This window comes from Gorilla gorilla, chromosome 12, assembly GCF_029281585.2.
Source record: "Gorilla gorilla gorilla isolate KB3781 chromosome 12, NHGRI_mGorGor1-v2.1_pri, whole genome shotgun sequence".
NCBI classification, from domain to species: Eukaryota; Metazoa; Chordata; class Mammalia; order Primates; family Hominidae; genus Gorilla; species Gorilla gorilla.
In genome coordinates this window covers 30,983,012-31,009,615 of record NC_073236.2, presented here as the reverse complement: position 1 = coordinate 31,009,615, position 26,604 = coordinate 30,983,012, and the positions used below count along the sequence as shown (strand labels likewise).

Below are 26,604 nucleotides of genomic sequence, written 5' to 3'. Positions count from 1 at the left end.
CTCCCAGCTGCCATTGCGCCCTGCCCCTTGGAGCCTGAGCTGACTTGGTGCCCTGCTTTCCAGGGAGTCAGTGCCTTGGCCAGTCTGAGCAGTCACACCCCCCACTGCACGAGAGCTGAAGCACTGCCTTGCTTCACAGGGTATCAGTGACTTGGCTGAACTGAGCAGCCACACCTGCCAGGGATGAGCCAACATGGCACCCCTATATCCCAGGAAAACGGCATTAGCTGAACTGGGGTACCTTGCCCTTCAGGACAAACAACTGTAGAACCCTGCTTCCTTGGAACTGGACTAGCCCTGGAGAATCTGAGTTGCCCAGGCACCTGCCTCCCCAGGGAGAGAAGTAGTTGCTGCACTGGTCCCTGCCCCCGAGGGCCCAAGCCACAGTAGTGCTCCACCATTCTGGGGTCCTTGCTGATGCTGCACCTGGCCTTACAGAGACTGAGACGCTGCTGTGTCCCACCACTGCAGGGTCCAGAGTCACTATCATGTCACTCCCACGTCCAGAGTCACTCCCATCCCCTGGGAGTTTACTTCTTAAACTCTTCGCGAAAACAGAGTGAGAGAAAGTAATTCCAAACACATTTTACCAGGCCAGTATCACCTTAATACCTAAGCCAAACCAAAACACACACACACACACACACACACACCAAACAGACAAAAACTACAGGTCAACTTCTCCAATAAATTAAATACTGATGCAAACATCCTAAAAAAATTTTAGCAAATAGAATTCAACAACACATCAAAAACATTATACATCGTGTTTAAGTGGGATTTATCCCTGGCATGCAAGGCTGGTTTAAAATATGTAAATCAATCAATGTGATATATCACATTAACAAAATGAAAGATAAAACGACATGGTCACCTCAATTGATGCAGTAAAAGCATTTAACAAAGTTTAGCAACCTTTCTTGATAAAACCTCTTAATAGTTTATGTATAGAAGGAAAGTTCCTCAACATAATAAAGACCATTTATGAAAAACCCACAGTCTAATCATAGTTAGTGGGGAACAACTAAAGCTTTTCCACTAAGATTGAGTACAAGATAGGGATGGCCAGCCTCATCACTTTTATTCAGTAGAGTACTTGCAAGAGCAATCAGATGAGAAAAAAAGGCAACTAAATTAAAGAAGTAAAATTATCTCCATTTGCAGATGACAAGATCCTTTATGTAAAAAACTCCAAAGATTCCACAAAAAACTGTGAGAACTACTAAATCAATTCAGTTAAGCTGCAAGGTATAAACTCAACATATAAAAATCAGTTGCATTTCTATGTACAAATAACCTAGCTGATGAAGCAATCAAGAAAATAATCTCATTTACGATAGCATCAAAGAAAAACAAAAACTTAGGAATACATTTAACCAAGAAGGTGAGAGACGTGTACACTTGAAAACCATAAAACATTGATGAAAGAAATTTAGACATGAACAAATGAAAAGACATCCTATGTTTATGGATCAGAAGAATTAATATTGTTAAAATGTTCACACTACCCAAAGCAACTATACAGATTTAACACAATCCTCATCAAAGTTCTGATGACATTCTTCACAGAACAGAATAAAACAATCCTGGCCAGGCACAGTGGCTCACACCTGTAATTCCAGCACTTTGGGAGACCGCAGCGGGCGGATCACGAGGTCAGGAGTTGGAGACCAGCCCGGCCAACATAGTGAAACCCTGTCTCTACTAAAACTACAAAAATTGGCCGGGCATAGTGGCATGTGCCTGTAGTCCCAGCTACCTGGGAGGCTGAGGCAGAAGAACTGCTTGAATCCAGGAGGCAGAGGTTTTAGTGAGCTGAGATTATGCCACTGCACTCCAGCTTGGGTGACAGAGTGAGACTTCGCCTCAAAAAAAAAAAAGAAAGAAAAGAAAAAACAATCCTGAAACTCATATGGAACCACAAAAAACCCCAAACAGCCAACAGATAACTGTGAAAGAAAAAGTTGGAGGCATCACACCTCTTGATTTAAAATTGTATTACAAAGCTATAGTAATCAAAACAGTATGGTGCTGGCATAAAAACAAAAAAATAGACCAATGGAACAGAACAGAGACCTTTGAAATAAATCCAAACATATACTGTCAACTAATTTTTGACAAGGGCAAACAAGACAACACAATGGTAAAAAAGATAGTTTCTTCAATAATAGGATTTTCACATGCAAAAGAATAAAATTGGACCCTGATCATACACCACACACAAAAATCAACTCAAAACAGATACAAGACCAAAGACCCAAATAAGACCTGAAACCATAAAACTCCTAGAAGAAAACATAGGGGGAAAGCCTCTTGACATTGGCCTTAGCAATAATTTTTTGGATATCGCACCACAAGCCAGGCTACAAATGTAAACATAAACAAGGAGGACTGCATCAAACTAAAAAGCTTCTGCACAGCAAAGGAACAACCAACAAAATGAAAGGGGAACCTACAGACTGGAAGAAATATTTGCAAACCACATATCTGATAAAGTGTTAATATCCAAAAATCAGTAAAGAACTCTTACAACTTAATAGCAGAAAAACAACCCAGTTGAAAAATGGGCCAAATAGGAAATGACCAATAGGAAATGGGGAGATATACATTAAAATAATACAAAGTAGCAGACATGTAGGATGAACAAGTTAGAGATCTAGTGTACATCATGAGGGCTATAGTTAATAAAAATATATTGTCTTTGGGATTTTTGTTAAATAAGTAGATTTTAGCTGTTCCTGTCACACAAACAAAAATCTAACTATGTGAGATGGTAGCTATGTTAATTTGCTTCACTATAGTAACCAGTTTACTATCTATATGTATCCTTTAAGATCATGTTGTCAACCTCAAATACATAAAATAAAATTTATTTTAAAAAAGAAAAGTTTGTCTTCAATCCAGAAAGAAGCACTATTACCATTTTTTGGTGTTCCATTCCAAAATATCCCACAAATATACAATTGTTCAATCAAATTTAACATTAGACTTTATACTTGAACATTCAAAGTACGTAAGAAATTATAGAAAAGTGTCTGTGTGACTCCCTGTCTGTAGAGCACAGGCTTCATCTCCACTAACACACACATGACCAGTACCTTATACAGAGAGTCCTTGTTTGTCTTTAGTCTGACACCATGGGCGAGCCCGAGGTGGCCCGTGGTCCACAATCCTGACCAGGTGTCTTTCTCACCCACTGGTTTCAACAAAGATGTTACTGGGTTATAGAAGGCTGGGATGGAAACAGGATACCAAGTTTGCATGAAGACAATATCTGAAAAGAGGTAATTTACTTTAACATTTTCAAAAGAAGATTCATATCCATATTGCGAAGAAACAAAGAACAAAACCTTCACTCCAAACTTCTCAACCTGGCTGCAAAGTATTTGAAGGGAAAGCTCGCTAAGGAAACTATTCTCATAGATCACAGAACTGTTACTGGGTGTGGCCAGGGGACTGCAGACACCAGGTGAATGGGCACACCGCATAAGACTGGGAGATCTAAGGCTGGAGCTGCTCAACTCTCTGGAGACCTGACTCCAGCCTCTCGTCACACTGGCTAGAAGTCAAGCATGAATGGTAACACCCTGCCCTGAACACTACTGAAGACACTCACTGCTCATCCGCAGCTTATCCTCAAAGCTAGCCTGGAAAGCTCCTTCTGGAGCTCAGAGTGCTCTCTTGATCTGCCCCCTTATCCCACTGACAGTTCGAATCACAGCATCTTCAAATTTGGCCACTTCCAAGGCAGAATTAAACATTCCCTACAGGTATAGCAAGATAAAAACACACACACACATACAATCATATACTTTATGCTTTACTTCTTACTTCAAACATACATCCTTGATTAAAGAACAAAAACAACTCACTGAAGGGTGATAAAATAATCAAAATGTATTTGCCCCTGAAAGTGGAATTACTACCTCAAAAAGAATACAACTCTTTCATTTTCCCCAAAATAATCATGTGAGTTCATGGGCATGCTCATCACCGCTGTCTGTGTGGAAGAGAAGATCAAAGAGGGATTTACTGGACTGAATTGGCCTAGGAAGCCTTTGCTGGCATCTCTCAGACTGGACTGCAGCCCAGATCCTTTTACTCAGATGCATGCACTTAGAACATGAAAACATAAGATAAACGCCGGTGGTATTATTACCTTATATTGTAAGAACATTTTATGACTTCCTAACTCTGTATTTTCAATAGAAACACCCCCACTAATGAAATTGTCAATAAATGCTGCTCAAACCATCCTCCCCAAATACTGTAAAACAGTACATCCATTTCTCTGTACCCTTGCCAAGTTATCTGCAAATGCTTTGTCGATTTTTCTACTGAGTTAGACAAACTTGTGATTTTTTTTTCCCTTTCTTAACACCAATTTAAAAAGTAGGAAACAAAAACCTAGTGGATAAAATGACATATTTTCAATATGAGTTCTGTGGCAGTCTCACATGGAAGTCAGGAGTAACAGCCTCAATTCCTAAATAGCTGTTTACCACTGGTTTTTTGAGCATATTTAAGTAATACAGAATATAAAGGAGCAAACAAAATATGAAGTTTATAAAAGATTTCAAACACTTTTCTAAAAATATGAGGCCCACATTTTAGAGGTATTTCATTCCTTTTCTCAAACAATATGGACATTTATAAATATGAGAATATATAGATATACAGACCTTAATAAATGAAGTGTTCTTGAAAATTTCATATGGAAAACCAGTTAGCTTTAATTTCTTCACAATTTTTATGGATTTATCCAGATCAAGGACAACTCCTGTGGCAGCTATCAGAAAATCAGGCTAACAGGAGCCCCAAAATTTGAAAATAGGAATAATATTAGCAAGAGAAAAACTTCAATTCTATGTGACACAATAAATTACCAAAGTGAATTTTACTTATAATTAGCTAAGGAAAACAAGAGAGACCATCTGAACTTGCAACCCAGTGGTTTGACAAAAGCAATCCAAAACCTTAAAGTTGGTAAGCCAAACTAACAAGGGTGACTTGAGGCCAGGCACAGTGGCTCATACCTGTAATCCCAGCACTTTGGGAGGCCAAGGCAGGTGGATCACCTGAGGTCAGAAGTTTGAAACCAGTCTGGCCAACATGGCGAAATTCCGTCTCTACTAAAAATACAAAAATTAGCTCGGCATGATGGTGCACACCTGTAATCCCAGCTACTCGGGAGGCCGAGGCAGGAGAACCGCTTAAACCCAGGAGGCAGAGGTTGCAGCGAGCCAAGATCGTGCCACTGCACTCCAGCATGGACGACAGAGTGCGACTCTGTCTCAAGAAAAAAAGAAAGAAAGAAAAAAAAAGGCTACTTGAGTACTTTCCTGAGAGTGATTTCAGAGGAATGTAATTTTACTATAATGATTTATTTGGAACGAAATGGAAAAGAAAAATACAGTTGCAATGTTTAGGAAATTAAAATTTGGACCTCCCGGGAAGATTCCATCTGCTCATTATCCTGCTTTCTTCTCTGTTAAATGGGACCAGTAAACCCTGCCCTGCCTGACTGGTCAAATGAAAATGGAGTGAACAGACTGCTACCCCAGCACAGCTGCAGGGAGTCTTGTGTCTGGGTGGTCTCTGATGGCTCCTCATAACCTCATATAGTGCTTAGCACATGGTGAGCACTGCTTAAATACTTGCTTAGATAAATAAATGCAAAAGATGCACAAAAATAGGAAATGTACCATTATAATTCTTCCACCTCCCCTCCTCTAATCCCACACCCTACTGAAAAGGATGTACGAAGATTAAAAGCAAAGGGAAATTTACTTTATAATAATAAAAATGAGTAATTTTCAACTTAAAGTCTCATGTACATAATAACCCACATTCAGGATATATTTCTCAAACCAATCTGTAAAAGAAATCGTCCAAGATAGTTACCATTATGCCACTGACAGACTGTATTGCCAAGAAACCAGTTCCCTGTGGAATGATAGGGTCTTAAAGGAAAAGGAAAAAAAGAAATATAGCAAACCAGAAATTTTAGATTCTAGTTTAACATACTGGATATGGACATTTAGATTTGGACATAGATTTACATATATACTCCAAACCACCTCCCCGCTCCCAGAAAACAGAAACATCTTAGGAGTGGAATTTTATGAAAGGAAAAGCACAAAGCTAAAATAACACAGCCTGTAAAGTTTAATCTCGGCAATAGGCAAGTTATTGTAATCATATTTTACCCCAAAAGGCTGCTCCACAATGCATGTGCTGTGGGGTATACTTTAGAAGCCTTTGTCTTCCATTGTGGTCTTCAATATAATAGAGCAGGATGGTCTGAAACCTCCTCCACCCTACAGAAAATATGATTGGATCTTGGGACTTGAGGATTTTCTTATACCAGCGATGTTTCTTCAGACACATCTGAGGGGGATGAGAGGGTAAGATGATTGATGGAGGGGAAATCCACAGAGCCTCAGGCACCAAATATGCAGCAAAGGGACCCACCTGCACGTGTCCAACATTTCCCTCGCTGTTGCCCAAGCCACCCAGGATCATGGGGTAATGGGGGTCAAAGTTCTGCACAAATTCACAGGGAACATTTTCAATCTCAACGCGAACGTACATCCCAGGTCGAAAACCATCATACTGAACTCTGGCTTCATCATCTTGATCTTCAAATTCTACGTAATCCAGCTGTACGTGACGGGGTGGGGGGGAAAAACCTGTATGCTGTTATTTGTAATAAACATAGGATTAACACGAACAAATAAGCAATTTCTAAGTAAAGGAACTGTGGACAGAATTATGTAGGCTTTATCCTATTAAAAATACTACACATTTGCCGGGTACAGTGGCTCATGCCTGTAATCCCAGCACTTTCGGAGGCTGAGGCGGTCAGATCACATGAGGTCAGGAGTTTGAAACCAGCCTCGCCAACATGGTGAAACCCCGTCTCTACTAAAAATACCAAAATCAGCTGGGCATGGTGGTGTGTGCCTGTAGTCCCAACTACTCAGGAGGCAGAGGTGAGAGAATCGCTTGAACCTGGGAGACGGAGGTTGCAGTGAGTCAAGATCGTGCCACTGCACTCCAGCCTGGGCAACAGAGCGAGATTCCATCTCAAAAAACAAAAAAACAAAAAAAAACCTACACATTTTACCTCTACAGTCTGTTCAGAATATGTCCCAACCATTTTCTTCTCTCCTGCTCCAAGGGACAGCAAATGTAGATAACTGTAGAGCCCTGCGTGCTCGAACATTGGAAACATCCCCAGTCCACACTTTCTTTCCTTCCTTTCCAAATAATTCTTTCACACTTTTCCCTTGTCTTCAAACACCCACCACCACCCTCACCTTCACTCAGCTGATGGCTGTTTCCTGATTCACTCCAAAACCAAAAGAACCTCTACGGTCAACCCTCTACCAGGGTTTCCTCCCATATCCAGCCTTATCAGAGCTCTGACCTGGCCCATAGAGGAGCTATGTGTGGCTATTTCAATGAAAATTAATTACAATTACATAATATTTAAAATGCAGTTCCTCAATCACACTAGTCACACTGGAAGTGGTCCATATCAACTTGCAGCCAGTGTTACAATATTGGGAAGCACAGATGTGCATCTCCATGATCACAGAAAGTTCTACGGGCAGCTCAGGCACAGATGATTTGTCCATGCCTCTACTCAGGGCCACACATCACTTGCTCACTAGACACCATCCACTCTTCCTGGACTTTATTCCAACAGCTCTTCCCTCTGTTCTCTCTCTTATCTCAAAACCTTTTGATTCCACTTCTTCCACCAAAAACTGCTTCATTTCTCTGCTTCTCTCTGCAGCAAAACCCCACAAAAGTTTTCCACAGTTGCAGCCTCCAGTTCCTCTGCTCCCATTCTCCTACATCCATGAAAATTGGTGCTTGCCAAGATCGCTGAAGGCCTCCACACTGAAGGACTCCTCCAGTGGTCAACTCTGCCTTTACTGTAGTTAACACTGCAGCGGGATCTGAACAGTGCTTCACCTCTGTGTACAACTGGACTCCTGCATGCCTGCATGCTCACACTGCTTCTCCCTCTCCCTCCTAGGCACTGCTCAGGCCTCACGGCCGCAATCGCCCCATCTCGCTCATGCCAGTCTTGCTCCTCCCAGTCACTCTGCACTCACTCCCCGGCCACCTCACAGAGTTAAGTGGCATCTACGTGCTGAGGACTGTACATCTAAGTCCCTGGCCAGACCTGTCTCTCCAGACTTGACACTCCACTTGTCTGCATGATACCCAGCCGAACCAAACATCATCTTCCCAAAACTGCATCTGCAGACAGTTTCCTATCTAACCTGTAACAACCCACCCTTCCAGGAACTTCCAGTCACCATCCTCATTTCCTCTCACACACCCCACATTCAGTCCACCAGGAAATCCTACTGACCCAGCTTCCAAATAAACTCTATCCGGGTTTGACTCTTTGTCTCATCTCCACTGCCAGCCCTCTGGTTTGTGCCACCAGACTGATCTCTACCAGACTGATGTCTTGGCAGAGTGATCTGATTACCTGAATGTCTCTCCTCTGCTCAAAACCCTCCAAGGACTCCCATTTCAGAGTGAAACATTCAGTCTTTTCCAATGGCCCACAAGGCTCTAGGTAATTTTAAATTGTAAATGGTGTGGAGCAAAAACTTCAGAGTTAGCCTAGTCATGCCTTTCAAAGGTCAACACAGACTAGCAACCACTAAGCTAATGCCTAATCAGGAAACAGTCCTTTGACTAGATGAAGATCTAGGATGAAACTCCGTTTCACAAATCATATACCTAATCTGTTCCAGCTTACACAGGCACTCCTGGCCTCACTAACAAGACGCAACTCAGATGCTCACCATCAACTGTACACATGTTTCTGTGTCTGTCTCCTTCGGAGTGACATCACCGCCTCCAGCAACCTGCTCAGCACCCCCAGGCAGGAGGGCCACACCATCTCCCTTTATCTCCGCATCTGACCTTATACTCCACATGTCCTTCTGAACTCTGACCAGGATGAGTTTTCAGAGCACTTCCCCTGGGAGCTCTGGTGTGTCCATAAGCCACACGGGCCACTGATCACCTGCCATTCAAATCAGGGAGCAGCGATCGGAATAGGCAGCATTGGCTTGCGCTGAAATGAACACACTGTCTCAGATCACTAGATTGTAAAAGTCTCAAAAGTAGAGACCATGTCTCAGTCATTTCGGTTTCCTAATTCTTGTTACAAAATAGGTATGGATCTTTTTCTGGTGATCTTCTGACTGTAGAAACAATGAGCTCACTGCATGAATAAACACACTCACATGCATCTACCCAGGAGTCCAAATGAAAGGCACAGAAGCAGGATAGGAAGCAGGGACCCAAAGAAAGTCAGGGATTCCTGCACTGTGTGATAGTCTTGACAAGGGGCTGAGAGGAACTGAGGTTTCTCACCTGTGCTTCTTTCTGCATTTCTCCTTTAAGATAATCAAAATATGTGCTTTCTCCTTCATCATATTCCGCATCAAACATCTCCTTCCATTTTCTCTTCTTATCCAAATGCTTTTTCTTGGCACTTTCTTCTTTGTCGGGGTCAATTTCTTCCTTGTCTCTCTATATCTTCATTCTTAAATTTCCAGAAGAAAAAATTTTGTGTATGTTTATGACGGTCTTTTCTTTAAACATTACATTTTTTGAAGTTCTATTTAAACAAAAATCTTAGCAAAAATCTGTTATCATTATCAATAAAACAAAACAAAACACAACATAACCTTTGTCTCTGAATAACATGGTACTGCTACAGGAAATTGTTACATCTGCATTACAGTTAGCTGCTATTCCTTAAGCTGGCTGGGAACGCAAGCTAGAATAAAAATAACAGACATATCCCTCACCCAGATGCTCCCAGACCCTGTTCTAAAGAAATATTAGGGAGAACAGGGGCTTCATTCTTTTAAATGACACTTAAATTTAAAAAGAGGAGAATGATGGCAATGGTTGAATGTAAGTCTGAGAAGCTAAGATTTCTGTGAGTGAAAAATCACAGTGGTCTTGGCAAATGACTATGGCAAGAAACGGTAGTAACTGTCATCCAAAACTTAACAAGTAAACAAGAAAGCTTCTCTTTGGTCCCCACATCCCCACCCTTTAGGAAGGAATCTATCCATCCAGTCTGCAATCTTCACACACCACAAGTAAGATTTGCATTTCTCAATGTGGGCCTCTCTCAGAACACAATGACCAAGAACAGCCAGCTACGACAAAGTCATACCTGAGTGTCGGGGCCCGATTTTCCCTTGTGCACGTCCCGTTTCCAAGTCTTCAAAGTCACCGTAGAGCTCCTCTGGGAAAAGAACACCCAAAGGCTGCTCTGTGAGCCAGGCATGCATGTGCTGCTGGCCCCACCCACGACAGGCCCACAGTGCGCTCTGCGTTCCAAGCCTCATTCTTACTGTTCCCGTCACTAGACACACAGGCAAAACTTTGCACTAGGGAATGCTTCATAAAACAGTTAGTATTTCATCATCTGTTTAGGTAAACTAAATTGACCCAATCCACATTTCCGCACTTCATGTCAAAAATCCCAATCTCAATTTTTCCAGTATAGATAATGGACACTCTTTCGTTTTTGTTTTTGTTTTTTTTTTTTTTTTTGGAGACGGAGTCTCACTCTGTCACTCAAGCTGGAGTGCAGTGGCACGATCTCAGCTCACTGCAACCTCTGCCTCCCAGGTTCAAGCAATTCTACTGCCTCAGTCTCCCGAGTAGCTGGGATTATAAGCACCCGCCAGCAGGCCTGGCTAATTTTTGTATTTTTAGTAGAGATGCGATTTCACCATATTGGCCAGGCTGGTCTCGAACTCCTGACCTCGTGATCTGCCCTCCTCAGCCTCCCAAAGTCCTGGGATTACAGGCATGAGACACTGCAACCGGCCAATGGACACTCTTTATGAAAGACACAGAGGTCTATCCGTGTCCCCCAAATGAATAATTCAAAGAGTGAATGGAAAAGTCCCACGCTGATAACCAGCACATGTGAAAAGGAGTCTCAGTGTAAGTTCAACACAACACAATCACGTAACACACCTAGGGGAAATTTTAGATCATATAAAACATAGCACTTAGATTAAGAGTAGAGCCCCAAACCACACCAAACCCATGGGAAGAGCTTATTCACTCATTCATTCCTTCATTTGTTTTTGGAGCTCTGGGTTCAATTATAGTTCCCACTCTTAAAAGAAACAGACAAGTAAGGCTGGGTGCAGTGGCTCACACCTGTAAACCCAGCACTTTGGGGGCCCGGGAGGCAGAGGTTGCAGTGAGCCATAATTGCGTCACTGAACTCCAGCCTGGGTGACAAAGTGAGACCCTGTCTCAAAAAAAGGAAAACAAAAGAAAGAGGCAAGTTAAAACTCATTTGGGAGAGCAACGTTTAGAAGGCTATTAAAACATTTTCACATAAGGGCCAAAGAACCAGGTAGATGTTATAAAAGATAGGAAGTTCCTATTTGTAATAAAAGCAAAAAAAGGATAAAATAGGAATAAACCTAACAAGAAGTGCACCAGAACTTTATTTATTTAAAAAAGAAGAAAAGCTTTAATATGCTACCAAAGGACAAAAGGAATAGCATCACTACCAACACTCGTAAGTGCTCTCCACACCAGGCACTGTGTTAAGTACTTTCCTTGCCTTAACCACATTCTTCAACCCAAGGAAATAGATGTTGTAAGTATTATATACTAAATAATGGTATGTCCTCATTTGAAAAGGAAGACTCGACATCACAAATACGCCAATTCTCCCTTTAGCACAGTTACAACCCGAAACCACCACTAAGGATTTCTGGTCTAGAGAAGATAACACATTATACCCTCCTAAGAAATGTAACCCAAACTCTAGAAATAATAGACAGGAGATGATCAATGGAGAATTCCGAAAGGTGGACAGAAAAAGGCTGCCGAGGGACTCTAGGACTAGGGAATGCATAGTGGCCAGGTGTCTCCCTGGACCTCATCCAATAGGACGGTGACCCAGGCCCAGAGTTTCCCAACTCCCAACGTAGCAATAGAAGGCAACCCAGGCAGACTCAGTCGCCGCAGATCAAAGGAGATCTTCCCCACAACAAGAAAACCAGCTCCACACACCAAGACAACCACCATTCTCCACCCACCTAGCTGCAGCAGGTGGCCCAGCCTGGGGCAGCTCCCCTGTTCCCTCAGATGGGCAACAGCAGGGACTGGTGGGAGAATCCCAGTGATACATATTAGCCAAACAGACCAAAATAACACCATGAAGGCTCTGAAATTAAATTGCCATTGGAATCACAGCCCACAAAGTAGACCAAGACCTACAGACTAAACCTAAACAGGGGGACTGCCTGCAAAAATAAATTACATAGGCAGATGTTGGAACCACCTGACTCATCACTTATAACAGTCAGTATAAAAATGCTTCAGCAAGCAACTACAAATCCTATGGCAACAATCAAAGAACTGAAAACGTCAGCAAAGAAACTGAAGAAGAATCAAATGGAAATTACAGAAATATAAAATACAGTAACAGAAATTTTAAAAAAATCTAACTGGATGGGCTCTATTGAGTAAAAGTGGAGACGACAGAGGAGAGAATCAGAGAAGCTGAAACCTGATCAACAGAATTCACCCAGTCGAAACAATAGAGAGAAAATAACCTGAAAACAAATGAACAGAGCTGCACGGACCTGTGGGATGATAACAAAAGACCCCGCGTTCATGTTATCTGAGACCCACAGGAGACCAGAGCTGCGAAAGCATGCAAATAACTAATTCCTGAGGCTTCCCACATTTGGTGAAAGATATAAACTTACAGATTCAAGAAGCTGAGCAAACCTCAAAGTATACCAAAAGAAAGCAACACTGACTAAACTTTCAAAACTAAAAACAAAGAGCAAAAATGGCAGAATGCCTGTAGGGACACGCCAACTCAAATGCCATGGAGGCCAGAAGGAAGTGGCACAACATTTTCAAGTGCTTAAAAAAACCAACCAAACAAAAAAACCAACCAAACAAAAAAACTGTTGGCTGCAAATTCTATATCCCATGAAACTACCCTTCAGAAATGAAGAGAGAAATAAAGACATTCTCAGAGGAAGAGAATATAGGAATTTGTCACTGATCAATTTAGAAATGCTAAAAAGTGGCTACAGAAATATGTTCTGTCATTTCCACAATACAAAAAATTAAAACAAAAAATCAAAATAAAAAATGGCTACAGAAAGTTCTTATGCAGAAGGGATAAATATGGGACTATGGGAGGAGGGACAAAGGAAAGACCAGAAATGTGGATACATACACGAGACAATCCACAGTTCTTAAAATCACATTTGACGACTGAAACAAAAACTATACCACCACGTACTACTCAAGCCAGTGATTTATACAAGTGGAAAAGGTAAAGCGACATAAATGCAAGGCAGGTTTCCACACTTTGAAGTGGTAAATACTGGTACCAGTAGACTACTATATTACAATACACATATTGTAACATCCAGAGCAAACACTTTAAGACTATACAAAGAGATACATGCAACAACATTATACAGAAATAGATCAAGATGGAGGGAAAGAAAAAGGAAACAAAAAAGCAAATAATAAAAACATCAGACATAAGCAATTATGTAACAATAAGCACCTTAAATGTAAATGGTCTAAATAAACCAAAAGACAGATTGATGGAGAGCCTATAATAAACACATGGTCCAACTAAATACTGTTCATAAGAAACTTCAAACTCACTTAAGGACCTAAGTAGGTTGAAAGTAAAAGAATGGACAAAGATATCCTGTGAAATCATTAATTTTTTAAGGCAGCAGGAGTGAATATATTAATATCTCATGAAGGAGACTTCAAGCAAAATAATTTCCCAGAGCTGGAGAGGGTCTTCGCTGAATTTTAAGATCTAAAATTTCCTACGCTGCCTTGACATCTTTGAGCCTCACAGGGCCCCAAAGGCCTAGCCGTGGCTTTTCCTGTTTCTACCAGACACCCCCTACCCCGCCACCCAACAGGAAAGGCTCCCCACCTGGCTAGTTCTTTTATCAGCCAGAACAGTTGCACCTCAGCCTAACAAGTTTCACTTCACCTGTCTGCCAGCCCATGAATTTATTCAAAGAAGCCAATTGCACTCCCCCTCGGGAACCATCGGTCATTGTGTGCTCGTTACTACCAAGCCTGCCTGCTTCCTCAGCCCCCCAGCCCTCACTCCGCTACAGAGTGCGGTGCCCATCTGACCCTGTGTGGCATGCAGTGTCCGCCTCTGAGCTGTGGGTATATGTGACTAAAACACTGCTGTCAATCTCATCCATCCATGCCAGGTGTCGTGTTCAGCCATCTCCTACACTTTAGGGCAGGGACCCCTCCTTCACCAATGGGGTGAAAAGGAAGTGACCATAACAACCGCTTAATGACAAAAGGATTAACCCACCAAGAAGACATCTACTTCAACATCCTCCTCTTAGCAACTATTAAAACTAGGCAGAGGCCTGGCACAGCGGCTCATGCCTGTAATCCCAGAACTCTGGGAGGCAAAGACAAAGGATAGCTTGAGGCCAGGAGTTCGAGCCTGGGCAACATAGCAAGGCCTCATCTCTCCGAAAAATTTTAAATTTAGCCAGGTGTGCCGGCACACACCTATAGCACCAGCTACTCAGGAGGTTAAGCCAGGGGAAGTACTTGACCCTAGGAAGTCAAGGCTGCAGTGAGTCATGTTCGTGCCACCGCACTCCAGTGTAAGTGACAGAGTGAAACTAGGCAGAAAAGGAGCAAGGATTTACAAAAGATCTGAACAGTCAACCAGCAAAATTTGACACCCGTATAACACCCCACTCCCCAACAGCAAAACACACACATTTTTAAAGCCAATAGAAATCTACCAAGATGAAGTACACTTGGGGCAATTAAAGAAATCACAGCAAATCTTGCTGTGCGCCCCTCTGTGCCGGCGCCGGCGCCGTGCCCCTCTCTGCGCCTTCTTTTCTCACCATGGGGAAACGTTTGGGGGCCTCTTGAGGGACCCCCTAGATGCTTCTACTCAGAGCCCCCAAAGCAGGGGAGCCTCCACTCCTCTGTCTGCAGCCTCCCCTGTCGCTTCTCGCTACCCAGGGTTCAGTGGCCTGGGGGCTGACGGAGGTGGTCGCCTCTGCCAAGGCCCCTCCCGGCACCTCCCTGGCTCATCCAGCCCACCTTCCTCCCACGCTGGCTCACGCAAAGTGCTCTGGTCACCAGGAGCCCTTCCTGACCAGCCCCGGCCCCTACTTGGCCTTCGCCCACCTGGCCTCCCCTGGAGCCCTGACCTGGGTGCCGGGCCTACTGGGTCCAGAGCCCACCCCGCCCTGAACAACCCCGAGTCTCAGCCACCCTCAGCTCTTACCCTTTCACACCTGGGGAGTGGAGCCTGGGCCTGCGCCTCTCCGCGCCTGCGCCGCCGCTGTGCGCCTCTCTGCGCCTGCGCCGCCGCTGTCCGCCTCTCCGCCGCGCCGCCGCTGTGCGCCTCTCCGCCCCTGTCCGCCTCTCCGCCGCGCCGCCGCTGTCCGCCTCTCCGCCGCGCCGCCGCTGTCCGCCTCTCCGCCGCGCCGCCGCTGACCGCCTCTCGGCCGCGCCGCCGCTGACCGCCTCTCGGCCGCGCCGCCGCTGACCGCCTCTCCGCCGCTGACCGCCTCTCCGCCGCTGTCCGCCTCTCCGCCGCGCCGCCGCTGTCCGCCTCTCCGCCGCTGACCGGCTCTCCGCCGCGCCGCCGCTGGCCGGCTCTCCGCCGCGCCGCCGCTGGCCGCCTCGCCGCCGCTGTCCGCCTCTCCACCGCGCCGCCGCTGGCCGCCGCGCCGCCGCTGACCGCCTCTCCGCCGCGCCGCCGCTGACCGCCTCTCCGCCGCGCCGCCGCTGTCCGCCTCTCCGCCGCGCCAACGCTGGCCGCCTCTCCGCCGCGCCGCCGCTCCGCCCCGCCGCCGCTGGCCGCCTCTCCGCCGCGCCGCCGCTGGCCGCCTCTCCGCCGCTGTCCGCCTCTCCGCCGCTGTCCGCGTCTCCGCCACGCCGGCACCGGCGCTGTGTGCCTTTGGAAGGGCGGAGCTGCGTTCTCCTGGGCACAGACCCGGAGAGCATTGGGAGGGTGGAGCTGCGTTCAGCCCTGCACAGACCTTGGGGCACTGCCTCGCTTTGGGACAACTCGGGGCCGCATCGACGGTGAATAAAATCCTTCCTGTTTGCAGCCATGTTTGTGGTTGGTGGCAGCGATGGACACTGCAGCCAGCCAGAGTGTAGAAAGGCATCGGGGTAAGTGCGCTATCCAGGCTGCACTGCTGGTGGCCTCGGACGGGTTGGGAGCTCTATCTCAGGCGTCACTGCCCGTCTTGGGTGGCTGGTTGGGTGTGCTATCTGGGGCTGTGCTGCCTGCACCGGGGGGGGCGGTTTGGGGGCTCAAACTGGGGCTGCACTGCCTTTGGCGGGGAGCTGGTTGGGGACACTATCCCAGACTGTATTGCTGGCAACAGTGAGGTGGGTTAAGTGTGCTATCTGGGGCTGCACTGTGCGGCTGTGGGGGGGGGGTGGCGGTTTTGGGTTGAGGGCGCTATGGGGTGCTGTAATGCCCATGGTGTGGGGAGGCGGGGCAGTTAGGGTATGTTGGGTGTGCTATTGGGGGGGGCGACACTGCTGGTGGTAGGGGGCAGGGTGGGTTGGGGGCCGTATCAGGGGCTGCACTGATTGCTTTAGCTAGGATTTCTGGTACTATGTTAAACAACAGTGGTGACAGGGGGCATCCTTATCATGTTCCAGATCTTAGAGGAAAAGCTTTCCATTTTTCCCCATTCCATATGATTCTAGCTGTGGGTGTCTTTCCTGTAGCTTTTATTATGTTGCGGTGTGTTTCTTCTGTGCCTGTTTCTTTGAGGATTTATAGCATGAAGGGATGTTGAATTTCATCAAATGCTTTTTCGGTTTCAGTTGACATGATCATACTGTTTTTGTCGTTTATTTGGTTGATATGATGTATCACATTGTATGTTGAGTGACTCTTGCATTCCAGGGATACATCCCACTTGATCATGATGAATTATCTTTTTAATGTGTTACTGAATTTGATTTACTGGTATTTTGTTGAGGATTTTTGCATCAATATTAGAGATCCTGGCCTGTAGTTTTCTTCTTTGATGCTTTTATCTGATTTTCGTATCACAGTAATAATGGTCTCATAGAATAAGTTTGGAAGTATTCCCTCCTGTTTTTCAAAATAGTTTGAGCAGGATTCGTACTAGGTCTTTAAATTGTTTGGTGTGAAGCCATCAGCAGTGAAGACATCAGTTCCTGGGCTTTTCTTTACTGGGAGACTTTTTCTGATGGCTTCAATCTCATTACTTGTTACCAATCTGTTCCGGTCTTGGATGTTTTCATTGTTTAACCTAAGTAGGTTGTATGCATCTAGGAATTTGCCCATTCCTACTAGGCTTTCCAATTTATTGGCATATAATAGCCAGTTATGATCCTTTGAATTTCTGAAGTATTAGTTGTAATGTCTCCTTTTTTTAATCTGTTGATTTTATTTATTTGAATTTTGTCTCTTTTCTTAGGCTGGTTAAAAGTGTCAATTTTGTTTAGGTTTCCAGAAAACCAACTTTTCGTTTAATCTTGTGTGTTTTTTATTTCAATTTTGTTTCTGCTACGATCTTATTTATTTTCTTATTTTCGGTTTAGTTTGTTCTTACTTTACTAGTTGTTTAAGATGTATTGTTTATTTGAAGTTTTTCTTTTGTTTGGATGGTAGGCACTTATAGCTGTAAATCTCTGCCTTTGTACTGCTTTCTGCGTAACAAGTTTTGGTATACTGTGTTTTCATTACCCTTTGTTTCATGAAGTTTTTGAATTTCTGTCTTAGTATCTTCATTGATCTGCTAGTCATTTATTCAGGAGGGTAGTGTTTAACTTCCCTGTGATTGTATTGTTTCCAAAATTACTTTTCTTATTGATACCTAGTTTTATTCCTTTGTAGTGAAAGAAGATGGCCACGGAGACAGACAGCAGCGTGGTCAGAGTGGTAGGAGCCGGCCATCAGCGAGAGCTGCTCCATGCCTGGCTGCTGGGAACTAGAGCCTGCGGCCCACTGGCTTGCCTCACTGTAGTTGTAGTTGGTGGTGGCGGTGACAGAGACTGCAGCATGACCAGAGTGGTAGGACGGGGGCTATCCAGGGCTGCACCTTTTGCAGTGTGGGGTGGGTTGGGGGGCACTATCCAGGGTGTCATTGCCTGCATTAGGGCTACTGGTTGGTAGCACTGCACAGGGCTGCACTGCCCACGGCAGGGAGGGTGGGTTATGGGTGCTTTCTGGGGCTGCAATGCCCAGGGAGGAGGACAGGTTAGGGCATATCGGGTATACGCTACTGGCGGCATTGGGGGACGGAGGTGAGGGGCGCTATTGAGGGCAGGACTAGCCGTGGAGCGGGGGCGAGTTCGCTGCTATCAGGGGCTGCACTGCTGGCGGCAGTCAACAGAGTTGGCATCCAAGGAAGGAGTGGTTCTCCTCTCCCTGACTCCACACTCCAGAGGGCGAACCACTCTTGGTCATACTGGAGTGCAGCAGGGCACGCAGTGTTTGCATGGGAATCCTGAGCATGGCAGAGCCCCCACACCCACCATGGTTCCTGGGCCTGTGCACTCTGGGTCTGTGCCTCAGAGGCTGCCAGGCACCCCCGGGGACACCACGGGGGACAGGGCCCTGTGTGTGGAGGCGTCCGGAACAGGAATTGGCACCTGGGTGCGGAGGGCTGGCTGGGTCTGAATTTTTCTGCTTCTCCTGTTCCCCGAGGAGTGCAGCCCCGGTGGGCCCAATGGTTCCTGTGGAGTGGGGAGCTGGGTGCTGTGGTGTCTCCAGCACCCACCCCAGACCCCAGTTCCCAGCCAGCTTGGGCCAAAAGGAGAGGCTGGACTTTGGAGGTTGGGTGTGAGTGCCTTTGCTGAAACTGGCCCCTGCCACCCAGTGGCCGGCATGACGAGTTGAGGCTCTAACGCTTCCACTCCTCACAATTTCCTCTAGGCTTTTCTGGCTTTGCCCGCCCAGCTGCTCCATGCCAGGAGGAGGAGGAGACACCTAGAGCCTGCAACACCACGGCTCGCCTCGCAGCGGGTGGGTGGCAGTGACGGAGACTGCAGTGCGCCAGAACGGTAGGAGAGCGGCCGCGCTAGTAGGGCAGGCGGCTGCAGGCAGGGTTGGGAGTCAGGCTTACAGCGATGGATGGGCTGCAGCAGTGGCCAGGTGGTAGGAGCCTTGTAGAGAGGGCTGGTGCATTGGCAATGGGCCTGGCTTTGCCCTGTGCCTGCCGTGGATCTGGCCCTGTACTGCCCTGCCTTGCCCTGTACCTGCCCTACTGTTACCTGGACTCTCGGCCCTGTCCTGCTCTGGTCCCATCCTGACCCTGTCTTGGCCCCGTGCTACCCTGTCCCTGCCCTGGTCTTGCCCTGGCACTGTCCCTGCCCCGAACCTGCACTGGCCTGACCTTGGCTCTGGCCCTGGCTCTGGCCCTGCCCCTTGTCCTGACCCTGGTTCTGTCATGGCACTGGCCCTGCCAATGGTCGTAGTCCTGCTCCTGTTCTGGCCCTGACCTGGCCTTGGAAATGTCCTGGCCCTGCTTTGGCCCATCCCTGCCCTGGCCCCACCATGGGCCTGCCTGTTCTGCCCTCTCCTGGCACTGACCTTGCCCTGTCATGGCCCAGTGGTGCCATTGCCCTGCCTTACCCTGTGCTGGTTGTGCCTTGGCCCTGCTTGGTGCTGGCTGCTCCCTGGACCTGCCCTGGACCTGCCCTAACCCTGCCTTGGCTTTTGCCCTGCCCTCACTATGGCCTGGCCCTGGCCCTAGCCCTGGTCCTGCCATATCCCTGGCCCTGCCCTTATCCAGGCCCTGCCCCTGCTGCTGCCCTGGCCCTGGCCTGGAACCTGGTCCTGTCAAGGACCTTCCCTGACTCTGCCATGGCCCTGGCCCTGCTCTGCCTTGTTCCTGGCCCTGACCCAGACCCAGACCCTTTCCTGGCTCTGCACTGGCCTTTCCCTGGCCCTGAGCTGGCAGTGGTCTGCCCCTGGTCTTGCCATCACCCTGCCCTGCTGTGCTCAGGATGTGTCATCACCCTGCCCTGGCCCTACTCTGCCTTTGACCCTGCCCTGGCCTTACCTTGGCCCTCACCCTAGTCTTCGCTAGGCCCAGCACAGACCTGGCTCTGACCCTGGCCCTGGTCTTTGTCCTGCCATAGCCTTGGCCCTGAAGTGGACTTGGAGGTGTCCTGGCCCTGGTGTAACATGGCTCTGCATTGGTCTGTCTCTGCCCTGCCCCTACCATCGCCTTGCCCTGCTCTGCCCTGTCCCAGTACTGACCCGGCCACACTATTTCCCTGCCCTACCCTGCCTTGGCTGTGCCCTGGCTCGGTTCTGGCCCTGGCCCCGGCCCTGCCCTGGACATGCTCTGACACTGCCTCAGCCTTGGCACTAGCCTGGCTCTTTCTTGGCATCAGCCCTGCTCTCTCTGTGGACCGGCTCTTGTCCTGTCCTGCACTGGCCATACCATGCCCTGCCCTGCCCTGCCCTGACTCAGCCGTGACTCAGCCTTGGCCTTGGCATTGCCCCTGGTCCTGCCATATTTCTTGCCCTGTCCCTACCCTAGCCTTGGCCCTGACCCTTACCTTGCTCTGGCCCTGCCCTTGCCCTAATGCAGCCCCTGGCCCTGTCATGGCCCTGCCCTGGACCTGTCCTGGCCCTGGCCCTTCCCTGCTTGAGACCTTGCCCTGGTTCTCCCATGGCCCTGACCCTGAAATGCCTGGCCCTAGCCTGGCCTTGCACTGCTCTGGCCGTTGCCCTGACTCTGGTCCTGTCACTGACCTAGCCCCAGCCCTGTTGCTGGTCTTACCATGGCCCAGACCCTGCCTTGGCCCTGCCCTGACACTGTCCTGGACCCTGGCTGTGCCAAGAACCTGCACTGTCCTTGCCCTTGTTTTGCTCCTGCCCCAAACCTGGCCCTGCCCAGGCCGTTTCTATGGCCCTGCCCAGGTCTTGGCACTGGCCTGGCCCTGCCCTGCCCTGGCCCTATGCTTTCCTGGCCCTGCCTTGTCTGCCCTGGCCCTGCCTTGCCTGCCCTGGCCCTGCCTTGCCTGCCCTGGCCCTGCCTTGGCCCTAGCCTGGCTTTGACCCTGCCCTGGCCCTACCTTGGCCTTCACCCTAGCCTTGCCTGGGCACTGTGTTGGACCTGGCCATAGCATAGACCTGGTTGTGGCCCTGGCCCTACCGTGGCTCTGGCCCAGAGCCTAGCCCTGCCAGGTACCTGTCCTGGCCCAGCTCTGGGCCTGGCTTTGTCCCTAATTCTTAGATGACCCTGGCCCTGCCCTTGCCCTTGCCCTGGCACTGGCCTTGGACATGTCTGTGGTCCTAACCCTGGCCCTGCCCTGGAGCTGCCACTGTCTTGGCCCTGCCCTGGCTCTGGCCCTGCCCCGGCCCCGGCCCTGCCCCGGCCCCAGCCATAGACCTGCCCTGGTTGGTTGTGCCCTACCTTAACCCTGTGCTACCCTGGGCCTGCTCCACCCTGCCCTGGCCCTGCCCTCCCTTTGGCCCTGCCCTGACCCCACCTTGGCCCTCATACTGGCCCTAGCACAGACCTGGTCCTATCTGTGGCCTTGGCCTGGCATTGACCCCTGCTCCTGACCCTGGTCCTGCCATGTCCCTGGCCCTGCCAATGACCCTGGCAGCCCTTATCTTGGCCCTGGCCCTGAACTGGCCCTGCCCTGACCCTGGCCCTGAAGTGGATTTGCAGGTGTCTTGTCCATGGTTTAATCTGGTCTTACCATGGCCCTGTCCCTCCCCTGGCTCTGTCCTGGTCTTGTGCTGACCCTGACCCAGACCTTGGCCCTGCCCCAGCCTTGTCCTAGACCTGGCCATGGCCCTGCGTCTGCCCTGGACCGGCGCTGGCACTGGCATGGACCCTGGCCCTGGCCCTTTGCTACTTAAGGCCATACCCTGGCCCAGCCCTGGTCCTGACCCTGTCCTGGCCCTAATTTGGTCTGGCTGTACCCTGGCATGCTATTCTGGCCCTAGCCCTGACCCTGTCCCTGTCCCTGTCCTGGTCCTAGCCCCGCTGCTGGTCCTGCCATGGCCCTTGTCCTGACATTGCCCTTTCTTGGTTCTGGCCCTGGCCCTGTCCCAGCCCTGCTCTGGCCCTGGTCTGAACCCTGGCCCTGCAATAGACCTGCCTTGGTCCTGCCCAGAGCCTGGCTCTGGCCCTACCTCTGCCCTGGCCATACCCTTGCCCTGGCCTGGACCCCGGTCCTGGTCCTTGTCCTGCCCCAGCTGTGGCCCTGGCCCTGCCCTGCCTGTGCCCTGTTCTATCCTGGGCTGGCCCTGCCCTGGCCTGGTCTTGCCATTGCCCTGCCCTAGCCTGCCCTGCTTGTGCCCTAGATCTGCCTTGCTTGTGCCCTAGATTTGCCCCGGCCTTTGCCCCTGTCTTGGTTCTAGCCTTGACTCAGCCCTGGACCTTCCCTGACCTTGCCTCAGCCCTGGCACTACCCTGGCATTGCCTTGGCATTTGCCCTACTCTCTCTATGGCCTGGCTGTGGTCCTGCCCTGCTCTGCTCTTGTTCTGTCCTGGCACAGCCCTGGCCCTGGCCCTGGCCCTGCCGTATCACTGGCTCTGGTCCTGCCCTTATGCAGACCTGACCCTGCCACTGCCTTGGCTTTGGCCTGGACCTTGGCCATACAGTGACCCTGCCGTGACCCTTTCCTGGTCCTGGCCTGGAACCTGGCCCTGCCAAGGACTCGCCCTGGCTCTGTCATGGCCCTGGCCCTTTCCTGGATTTGGATGTGTCCTGTCCCTTATTTGCCCCGGCCCTTCCCTGGCTCTGCCATACCCCTTCTCTGGGGTAGGGCCAGGGTCAGGACCAGACCAGGGCAGGTTCAGGACCAGGGTAGGGCCATGGTAAGGCCTGAAGATGGGAAGGGCCAGGGCAGCGGCTGCACCAGGGAAGGGTCAGGGCCAGGGATGTAGTAGGACTAGGGGCAGAGCCGGCACTAGGGCTGAGCCAGGGCAGAGCAGGAGAGATTACTTTAGGCTATTACGTAAAATTTTTATTTTAGATTTTTAAGATAACTATGGTAGTAGTAATGTCTATACTATGTTGTTTGTAGTAATAATAATATTTGCAGTAATCACTAAATTTTAACTAATACTATCTTTGCTTCCAGTAGTGTTCTATGAGTATACTTTTATCAACATGTAAATATGTGAGGCATTGATTCTCATAATAATTCTATATGCTAGGTACTGAAAGCATCCCCATTTTCCAAATGTAGGAAACAGGCATAAAGAAGGTAAATACTTGGCCAGATTACTCCTGTAATCCCAGCACTTTGGGAGGCCAAGGCAGGCAGATGGCTTGAGCTCAGGAGTTTGGAATCAGCCTGGGCAACATTGTGAAACCCCATCTCTACTAAAAATGCACAAAAAGAACTAATTTAAGTTTCTTGTAGGATTCTGGTTATAAAACACTGGTCAAACACACAGGGCATGGATAGGGCAGGGCCAGGGACAAGGTCAGGCCAGGAAGGGGCCAGGGCCAAGGCAGGGCCAGAGCTGGACTTGGAGGTGTCCTGGTCTGATTTGCCCTGCCTCAACATTGGCCCAGCCCTGCTCTGGCACGTCCTGTCATGCCCTGTCCCTGGCCTGAGCATTGGCCCTGGCCCTGTCCTGCTTCTGGCCCTGCCCCAGAGTTGACCAGGCACTGCCATGGCCCAGTCCTGCATTGCCCTGCCCTCCTCTGCCCTGGTGCTACCATGGCCCTGCTTGGGCCCTAGCTCTGCCTCGACTCTGGACCTGCCCTGACTCTGCTCAGCCCTGGATCTACCCTGACTCTGCCTTGGTGTTGCCCTCCCATCTGTCTGGCCTGGCTCTGGCCATGCGTTGCACAGGCCATGCTCTGCCCTGCGTGCCCCAGCCTGGGCCCAGCCCTCATCCTACCATATTCCTGACCCCAGCCATACCCTTGTTCTGGCCATGACCCTGCCGTGGCCCTCTCCTGGCCCTTCCTTGGTCCTGCCCTGCCGTTCCATGCCCTGGCCTTGCCCTCACCCTGCATTGGCCCTGCACTGGTCCTGCCCCGCCCTGGCACTGCCTTGGCCCCGGCCCTGCCTTCTCCCTGGCCTTGCCTTTGCCCTGCCCTGGCCTGACCCCAGGCCTACTGAGTCCATGAAATGGCCCTGGACCTGCCTTGCCATCCTCTGTCCTGGCCCTGTATTGTCCCCACCATGCTCTGGTCCAGCGCTTGCCCTAGCCCTGTTGCTAGTCCTGCCACTGCTATGGCCCTGCTCTGTTTTTGGCCATGCCCTGTGCTACCCTAGCCCTGCCCTGCCTTGGCCTTGGCCCTACCCTGGCCTTTTCTACCCTGGCCTTGCCCTTCCCTGATCTTGCCCTGCCTTGGCCTTGCCCTGCCCTGGCCTTGGCTTTGCCTTATCCTGGTCCTGGTTCTACCCTGACCCTGGCCTTGCTCTGGATCCTCTCTGGTTCTGCTTTCTCCTTGGCCCTGCCCTTGCTCTGGCCCTGTCCCTGGCCCAGCCTTGACCCTGACCCTGGCCCTGACAATGCCCAGGTCTGACACTGGCCATGCTTGGCCCTGGCCCCTCCTTTTGGCCCTGCCCCGGCCCTGCCTTAGCCCTGTGCTATCTTAGTCTTGCCCTGGCCCTGAACTTGCCCTGGCCCTACCCTCACCCTACACTGGCCCCGCCCTACCCTGGCCTTGCCCTGCCCTGGCCCTGCCTTTGGCCTCTGGCTCTGGTTCTGCCCTGGCCTTGCCCTTGCCCTGGACCCTCCCTGGCCATGTTTTGTCCATGGTCCTTCTCTGGCCTTGCCCTTGCCCTGTCCCCTTTCTGGTCCTGCCATGTTTCTGGCCCTGCCCTGTCCATGTCCTGGACCTGACTCTGGCCTTGGACCTCCCTGTCCCTGCCCTGCCATACCCTGGCCCATTCCTTGCTCTACATTGACCCTGCCCTGCCTTGGCCCTGTGCTACCCTAGCCCTGCCCTGGCCTTCTGCTGACCCTGATCCTGCCATGGCCCTGGCCCTGCCATGTCCCTGCCCTGGCCCTGGTTCTTCCCTGCTTCTGGCCCTGGCCTTGGTCCTCTCATGTCCCTGGCTGTGACCCTGCCCCTGGTTTTTCTCTGGCCATGACCCTGCCCCAGTTCTGTCCTATCCCTGGCCCTGTCTCAGTTCTGTCCTAGCCCTGGCCTTTCACAGTACTTTATGCTTAGTAAGGGCTCCATGGTGTCTGTGAGTTGAATGTTGTGTTCATAGTATCTGCCAAAACAGAAAGAAAAAAACAAAATATTTTGATAAGAAGTTAAAGTTTTGTATATAATATGCCTTGAATTGTAAGTGCCTGTTATTAGTTGTATTACTTATGGGTCATGATTTTGTACACATAACTCCAAACCATTGATACTGTTAAAAGGATATATGAATATATGAAAGAATGTATAAACGTAAGAATGTATCAGTATCTAATGACCTTTCCAAATTAATTTTTAATTTTAGCTCTATTAGATTTTTCTCAGTGTAACAAATGTTTATTCCTATGTAATTAAGGGCGTATTTCTTGTACAGAATATTCATATTACCTAATTGAAAATTATATGATACAAAAATATAATACTATTTTTAGGCCAGGCATGGTGGCTCATACCTGTAATCCCAACATTTTGAGAGGCCAAGTTTGGAGAATCATTTCAGTCCAGGAGTTGACCAGCCTGGGCAACATAGTGAGACCTTGTCTTTATTAAATAAATAAATAAATAAATAAATAAATAAATAAATAAATAGGTTGGGCACTGTGGCTCATATCTGTCATCCCAGCATTTTGGGTTGCCAATGCAGGAGGATTGCTTGAGCCCAGGAGTTTGAGACCAGCCTGGGCAGAATAGCAAGACTCCCATCTCTGCAAATAATAAAATATTAACCAGGTGTGATGGTGCGCACCTGGGGTCCCAGCTACCTGGGAGGCTAAGGTGGGAGGTTTGCTCGAGGCTGCAGTGAACTGTGAATGCACCACTGCATTCCAGCCTAGGCCACAGAACAGGACCTTGTCTATAAATAAAGAAATAAGTAAAAATATAAATAAAAATAAGTAAAAATAAATATAAGTAAATATAAATATAAATACATATAAATATAAAAATGCATACATGAAAAGAAACAATTTTTAAATTTAACATCACTGAGGGCATCCTATCCATTTCATTTCATGATTCCATTACATCATTTCACTTAGATGAAATGATAAGATGACTTGAGATGAGATGAAATGATGAGATGAAATAACTAAATGATGAGATGAAATTTTGAGATGAAATGGTGAGTAGAAATGATGAGATGAAATGATGAGATGAAATGACAAAATTGAAAAGAAATTGAAAGGAGATGAGATAAAATGAGATGAAATGATGAGATGATGGATGAAATGAGATGAAACGAGATGAAATGATGAGATGAAATGAAATGAAATAATGAAATGATATGAAATAATGAAATTGAAATGAGATGAGATGAGATGAAATGAGATAAAATGAGATGAAATAATGAGATAAAATGAGATGAAGTGAGATGAA

The 26,604-nt window shown here is 48.6% G+C and overlaps 1 pseudogene; it reads right to left on the bottom strand.

Annotated features, from left to right (window-relative positions):
• Positions 1 to 2,948: 2,948 nt before the first annotated feature.
• Positions 2,949 to 9,557, bottom strand: LOC134756761 (ribosome biogenesis protein BMS1 homolog; annotated as a pseudogene).
• Positions 9,558 to 26,604: the final 17,047 nt, after the last annotated feature.